Genomic DNA, 7965 nt, shown 5'->3' on the forward strand with positions numbered 1-7965 from the left:
TGGTCCCTCTCCTAAGTTCTTGAGGTGTATTGTCGGTCCCTACGTTAATAGGTTCGGTCTCCTCAATGATGGGTGTCCTATCCTCTCGTTTGTCAAGTTCTTTGGCTAGGTGCGGTGGGTAGTCATGGAAGGATTCATTAACCCTCAAAATAAACACTTTTAATTATAGATCTAAACAGATGATGATCTTTGGCATGCATAATAAAAATTAAATAAAGATTTAAGAAGAATACTTCTTACATTACGGAAATCGGATTAGGGGCACAAGTAAGATCACCTTTCTTACTTGTTCTTGAGCTAAAAATAATGGATGATTCCTTTAGTCCCAATAGTATGAGAACCTCCTATTAGTTGCACCAAGACAATCCCCTTAAAACTACTAAATAATTGACTAGATTACTTTAGCAGCCATCCTTAGAATATAATCTAATATTATTTTCTATTACTACTTCTAGTAACTTGAATATTAGATTTTAGAACAATTTATTTTCTAAAACTTATTTTTAGAGAGATAGGGTGAAAGTAAGAAGTGAGAATGTGTAAGAATAAATTTAGAGGAAAATAAGAACAATTCTTATTAGGAAAATTACTAGTTGACCACTAATAAAATTACTAGGGTACATTTGTAGACAATCCCCTTCTAGTAATTTTGTTCTTCTCAAAATTACTAGGGTATAGTTTAGGTTTAGTAGGTAATTATTGTGTTTACCACTAATAAAATGATTTTAACCATTTCACCTAAACCACCCTAAACCCGGTTCCTCTTGTTAATATGGAGTCCATTTTATTTTTGTCAATTTGTCATTTTGTCATATAATATGTGACATGTGACATGTAACATGTTATTAATAATATTAATGCATATTTAACAATTAAATATCATTACATATATTAATTTAATTATATACAACAATTGACTAGTAATTCACAATTACAAGTAAATAAAATGGTTTATGTTAATATAATCTACAACATATTACAATTATAATTAACCGTTCATTCTTATTTTAATTGTTTCATAAACAATACATATTTTAGTAATATAACATCTTAATTACTAAAACGAATCTCATTTAATCGAATTACAACAAGATTCATATTCTTACTCACATTCGTGAATTGTTCCATTTTAAGGAATTAATTAATATGTATCAATATACAATTAATTAATTTTATCTATTAAGGAGATCGTCACTCAAGTGTGACCTTTAGGGATCAACTGATCACCACCGTATAAACGACAGTAATTTCAAACTCTAGTCAGCCAATAATTACCGATTAATGTTGATCAGTTGACTTATAAAAAGAATCATCCCTTTACGTATTCTTATTATGAGTTTCAATAATGTGATCGCACTATTGTTGAGGATACATACTCCAACAATCTCCCACTTGTCCGAGACAAGTGTGCGTCACCAATTCTCTTGTCCTATTACTATCTCCCACTCAATGCAAGATGTCTTGCAGGTTGTCTTGCAAGTGATCATATCAAGAGTGGTTTCCTCGATCTGGAATGTAACTGTCTGACCGGAACTATCTACCAAAGATACCTTCCGAGCGTGGCCACGCATTTTCAGTTCACTACTACTCGAGTGGCCCTGAGATTTTTAAATAACCCTGACAAGGGGGTGGACAATTCCTATCGCACTATTCCCTTTGTTTAGTCACAGCTCATCATGACCCAAGAGATGCCCATTTGACCTCATTTACGAAAGTCATAGAGCATAACCCTAAGTCACTCAGAAACTGTGCCAACTTGGGCGAACAGTCTTTAGTCAAAGAATTGACTCAAAAGAATACTATAGTAGCTCTTGCCACGACCAGGCTATATGAATTACCAGAACTCTATAAGCGGTCACTGCCCGACAGAGTGTCCCTTACAGTCTGCCTATGTGATCGACTAGTCATCTCTTATGACCCTATGGCACTTGAACTTACCATCAATCGCATCACACTCTAGTCACTTGGAGACGTCACCTGATATAAGTGACTAGGGGCCAATACTATGTTAATCCAGTTCACTTAAATAGGGTTCAATATTGTCTCGACAACCTATTTGGAAAACAAAGTATTATGATAAAAAAATGTTTTGAATAAAACTCAAACGATGAATGTATTATCACATATGTAAAATTGATACTATATCAATTACTACATAATCTATAATCCATACTTAATACTGTATACAACTATACATCTCAAATCAATTGAAATGGCATGACTTATCATGCTAAGCCTATGAGAAGGCTTTGGTTAGTAAGTCTTAGCAACACATTGCACTTTCCCTAACCTTATTATATACTTTTTCCCTTGTTATGTATAATCTTTATTATAAAACTTTTGAGTACGTGTCTAAATCCAATCTAGACTTAGGCTTCCGAGCGTTGAATAGCTCCCACTGATCTCACAGTGAGTAGAGATAGGACCTTCGGTTATTGGAATGAATTACCGTAGTTCCTCCAATTCACAAAACCGAATCCTAACATCATCCCCTCTTTCTTGCATATCTCATTATTGTAAGTGTACTCAATTTCTGTTGTATATATCTCATTGTTCAACTGCCTAGGATGTTTCTAGCAGATATCCTCCTTAAATAATATAGCCAAGAAGGTTTTCCAACCATCCTTATCTGTTTAGAATATGGTTTTTGTGTAACTTATTGCACATAAATCCAATGATTATTTCTACATACTTATCCTCTCTTATCTATCACTATAGATTTGGATACTAAATATATCTTGCATCTCTTCCTAGTCTCCCAATCACTTATTCACGGAAGAAAGTATTGGCCCATCATTCTCAATGAATAATATTTTATCAACATATGAGACATAGAAGACATATCATTAGTGCTTCTTGAGTACTAAAGGATAGACTATATGGCTATATAGTGACTTTCACATAAATTCGATTTATAACTTTTCGTCATACTCTAAGTACACGAATTATAAGAATGGCGATACATCTTAGCTTAATGAATTAATCCCGCAGCGGAAGCAAGTGGATTCAATTTCTACACGTTCAATACCTTTGAACATGTCTAAACTCTTATAAATACAAGAATATTCATTTAACGCTAATATCCTCTTAGAACTATCTTTATAGGTCTGGATATCTTAGAGATGTATTATTCCTCTCCTAAGTCTTTCATCATTCACAATGATCAATATGTCCCTTACATATAAGACTATTAACACCACATTACTCCCACTAAACTCCATGTATAAATAGACTACTCGACAATTCCAGACATGTTTATCACATGATCAAAACATACAATTCAACTCCTTAACTTATACTTAAGATTTCTTCGTAAGTTTGTATCCTACCTTAGGATAGTTGCAATTTACAAAACTTATGCAAGATGATTTTTAAAATCCAACTATATCGAATCACATCTGAATATAATGAATTGTTGTTGTTGTGTGCAAGACCTTTGCCACCAACCAACCAAGCTAAATAAATATTCTCATGTTTATGCTTACTTCGGACTTTTGCGGAGTTGAAACTAGATAAAGCATCTTAATTAGTTACATGTTTGTTACTTTCAAAAATAACATGACTTCTGTCCTCTTAGATTTCGAAGAAATATTTACTGATTTTGACCAGGAAGGAACGTCTTCCTACGTCTTATTCTCAGTTTGTGGCTCTTGAACATTTTCTCCCACTATGTCTATAAGAAATAATCCTCTTTTCTCTAATAGACAACATCACGAGCCACAAACTCTTTGTTCTTGTGATCATGTAGGAAGAGAGACCACATGTTCACTATCGAAACAAGCTACAATTTAGGTACCATGCCTAACCATATCTCATATGAAATGTAGATGATTGCTTTTAATTATGTTTTGTTTTAGTGGAAATTTAAATGCGAGACAAATTTTTATAACAGAAACTACCTCCAACTTTATTGTAAAGATTCAATCATATCATAATGAAAGTGAACTTGTGATACCATATCACACTCCTTTTGGTGCATATAAAAGTCTTCACTTTATTGTTCCCAATTTTTAACAAAGTACTAATACTTTGGTTTTATAGTCTCTAGGTCTTGATACTTTTAAACATTCATTTGAACTTATTCAAAGAACTTTTCTTCTTACCTCATTAAGTGGATACTAAGTATCTACCTAGTTCGTTGGTAAAAGAGATGAAGAAGTAATAACCTTCTCTGATTGAAATTGTATTCGACCATACACTTCAAAGTGTAAATAGGGCGAACAACTGTTCTATTCATAATTCTTTTCTAGAAAGAAGTCATGAATTAATCTTGCTTTGAATACACGATTTGCACACACCAAGAGATTCCCAATCAAATGGTTTGGGACACTAGTCAAAACTAGTTTCTAAATGCAATTTTCAATCAAGAATTGAGAAATGATTGGGGTCACCAACTTGAGTTTTGCATATATGACATTTATTTTTAGTTTGAATATAATTACCTTGACTTGTATGGTCTCACCATAAACTTAATCGTGGTATATAAGGGCACAACGCTTGTTTTAATTGCACAATAGTGAAGCCCTTTGCGTTTTTCTACAAAAAAAAAATTGAATTATATTCTTATTTAGACTTAGTGTACATCATAACAATTATTGAGGTACAATTTTAAATACAAAACTAAAATGAGTACACTATAACACTTATATTTCCATGGATGAAATGGCAACTACCCTAGTTTCATTCATGTAAATTTCTGAATTTATTCTTGCTAGTCGTCGTACGATTATTCAATGTTAGGATTCTAAGGATTTACAAAACCCTCGGATTGTGTTATGAACACATCCTCCTCTAAATACCCATTTAGATAGGTGGTTTTGACATCCTTTTGCCATATTTCATAATCATGAAATGTGATAATTTCTAACATTGTTCATAATTTTGTATCAAATACTCATGACGTGATAATTGGCAAGAATACAATGTTAATGTCATAGATATTCAGGAAGGAATATGTTGGAGTCACACAACCAACTTCCTTGAGCTTTAGTTATTTGGGGTTTGTATCTATTTTAGTGTCTAACACCTTCTCTTTCGAGCCTAGTTCTATCCTTAACAATTAAGATAGATACTAACTTCTTATTGCTCCCACTCATTTCAAGAATTTCTACTTGATGAAGACTTATCTTCATGTAAATTCCTAGTTAATCCTTCACAAGGATTAACTTTATTGTGGTATTTGGTCAATCAAAATTTCTAACAAATTAATTAACCAATTTTACATCGTCACGTGCTTAACAACTTAAGTGCTTGATGGCAAGTGTTTAGGTTGAGCAATAAGACTTTTGAACCGTGGATGCATAGAAGACATTATCAGAACATATTTTGACCAATCTTTACCTCTAGTCATATTTCTTCACAAGAAATCATGCATAGGCATGTTAGGAATTTTAAGATGCTAATCTTATATTTGTATTGGATGATTCCTATCGAGTTCTATGGAATAGAACGATTCCTATGGAGCTAGTCCATTACCTATGATACGGTTCATTCGAGGATTTAGAAAGAGATTCTATTTGTTGATAGTAATAGTGGTTTAGCGGAGACTCGTATTACAATCGAATTGATATCATATATTAGTAGGAGCGATAATTAAGAACAATATTAAACAACAAAATAATGGGAAAAACAACATTCATCGTTAAAATATGAAAAACATTTTAGCATGTTTTAGCATTTATATAATGACCTCCACCCAATTATATAAATGATTCCGAGATCCAAATTCATATTAACTCGGGCACGGGAAACCGATACATCCCTCACTAATATAACTCGGTGGGTTAACTCCTTAACCGATTCTACAATTAGAACTCTCAGTCGATGAAATTACGTTAAGTTCATCTCTAGCCTCGCAACATAAGGCTAGTCTTCATGTCCCGTTGAGACCAACCAAATTTCGCGTGTAATAACTTGTTATTACCCCACTTACCCGATGAAAAATGAAAGTACCACGGGAAACCGAATCTACCCCAAATGTCAAAGGGATTCATGGGTCCTACTATTTGGAAAGGCTACTCTCAATTTTAAATATGTGAAAGGTCTTGTCGATTTATTATCTATCACCTTTTATGTGAACTATATAAGTGAACTACGATAATTATAATCGACACGGTCGAAAAACAATTAAATATGCATGTGTAGTTATGGCGATTTGGCAATGCATGCAAACATATAAAGCAAGCAAATAAAGTAAAGTAAATTTCCTAGTATGGCCTTTCCTAAAATAGAAAATCTTATATTCTATTACATATTCGAAAACCAACTCCATTGGTCCCTTGATTCTTCATGTGACACGCCTCCCAAGGACAAACACCGTCTTGATCGGATCTCCTTTCCGAATGGCACCGTCTTTAGAAAACTCCGGGATTACAAATAATTAAATAATACAATGTACATTGTACTTCCTATTATACATTTGTAAAATGAAATCTAATGAAATAAAATAAAAGTGATACGATAAATTACAACCGAATTAATATTCCCTTACATTACGGGCAATATCGATTAAGACTAAGGCCATACTAAGATAAAATTACATAATTCAATAATTATATAAATAAAATATGACATTCATCAAAGGAAAAAATTCAGCATTAATATATGTATCTAACATGCCAAATTATGTGCCAAATCGCCCTATTTAAACTTATATCGTAAATATAATCCGGTTTTATGAAAATTCGTGATTTTTAACTTCTTAAAATCACAAAACAATACTAAAATCTAATTTTAGTCCAAGTTAATTATCCTAATATCTTAGGACTCAAAAATTAGTTATTACTCAATTTTTGACAATAATTCAACTTGATTTAATATACATGCTCATAATAGACCTTAAAATCATAACCTTTTATGAAATAAATCCAAACTAAATTACAATAATTTAAAAATTAGAATTTTAAATTTTTGAACATTCTGGAATAATTCCATGACACTCATAATGTCAAAAATCAAGGTTAAAATTTTCGAATTTAAATCGAGAAAATATAGTGCTATATATCAGTTTTATCAAATAAAACATCTAAAGTATATGAAAATTAATCTAATCAATGTTCTAACTTTAGATCTGATATGTGGGATAATAATGCAACCTTAAATAATTTTCTCATGCCATGTAATTTATTTTAGCTATATATGCTAAAATGGTCACTATTTATGTCATTTTTACACTAAAAATTCATAAATCATGCAAGGTGAGTCGTGTTCATCTCAAATTTTACACACAATGAGTAAAAAGTGCATGTGACAACATATTAAAATTTCATGGCTTGTTTTGAAGTTTAACTAATTTTAACCTTTTTACCTCCATTTATTTCATTTTTATCTCATAAAAATTATAAATCATGCAAAATATATCAAATATATACGACATTTTACATACAATAAGTAAAATATGCATGTGAGGTCATATAAAAATTTCAAGGTCAGAAACTTAGTCTAACTATTTTTAGCATTTTAAACACCATTTTACTCAATAAAATGTAATAAAATTACTAAAAGTTATTAAAATGAGCCATAAATTACCATAAATCATCAAAATGACCTAAATTCATTTTAGGACCAGAATATATGACATGAAAACAATTTTGTGACTTGATTATATAAATCACAAAAATCTAGTTTTAATTTAGTCGGAAAAACTAAGCCGATTATGCATGCAACAACCAAAGCTCATGATACCACTTGAAAGGATTCATTAACCCTCAAAATAAACTCTTTTAATTATAGATCTAAATAGATGATAATCTTAGGCATGCATAACAAAAATTAAATAAAGATTTAAGACGAATACTTCTTACATTACGGAAATCGGATTAGGGGCACAAGTAAGATCACCTTTCTTACTTGTTCTTGAGCTAAAAATAATGGATGATTCCTTTAGTCCCAATAGTATGAGAACCTCCTATTAGTTGCACCAAGACAATCCCCTTAAAACTACTAAATAATTGACTAGATTACTTT

This window comes from Silene latifolia, chromosome 3 (genome assembly GCF_048544455.1).
Source record: "Silene latifolia isolate original U9 population chromosome 3, ASM4854445v1, whole genome shotgun sequence".
In the NCBI taxonomy this organism is placed as follows: domain Eukaryota; kingdom Viridiplantae; phylum Streptophyta; class Magnoliopsida; order Caryophyllales; family Caryophyllaceae; genus Silene; species Silene latifolia.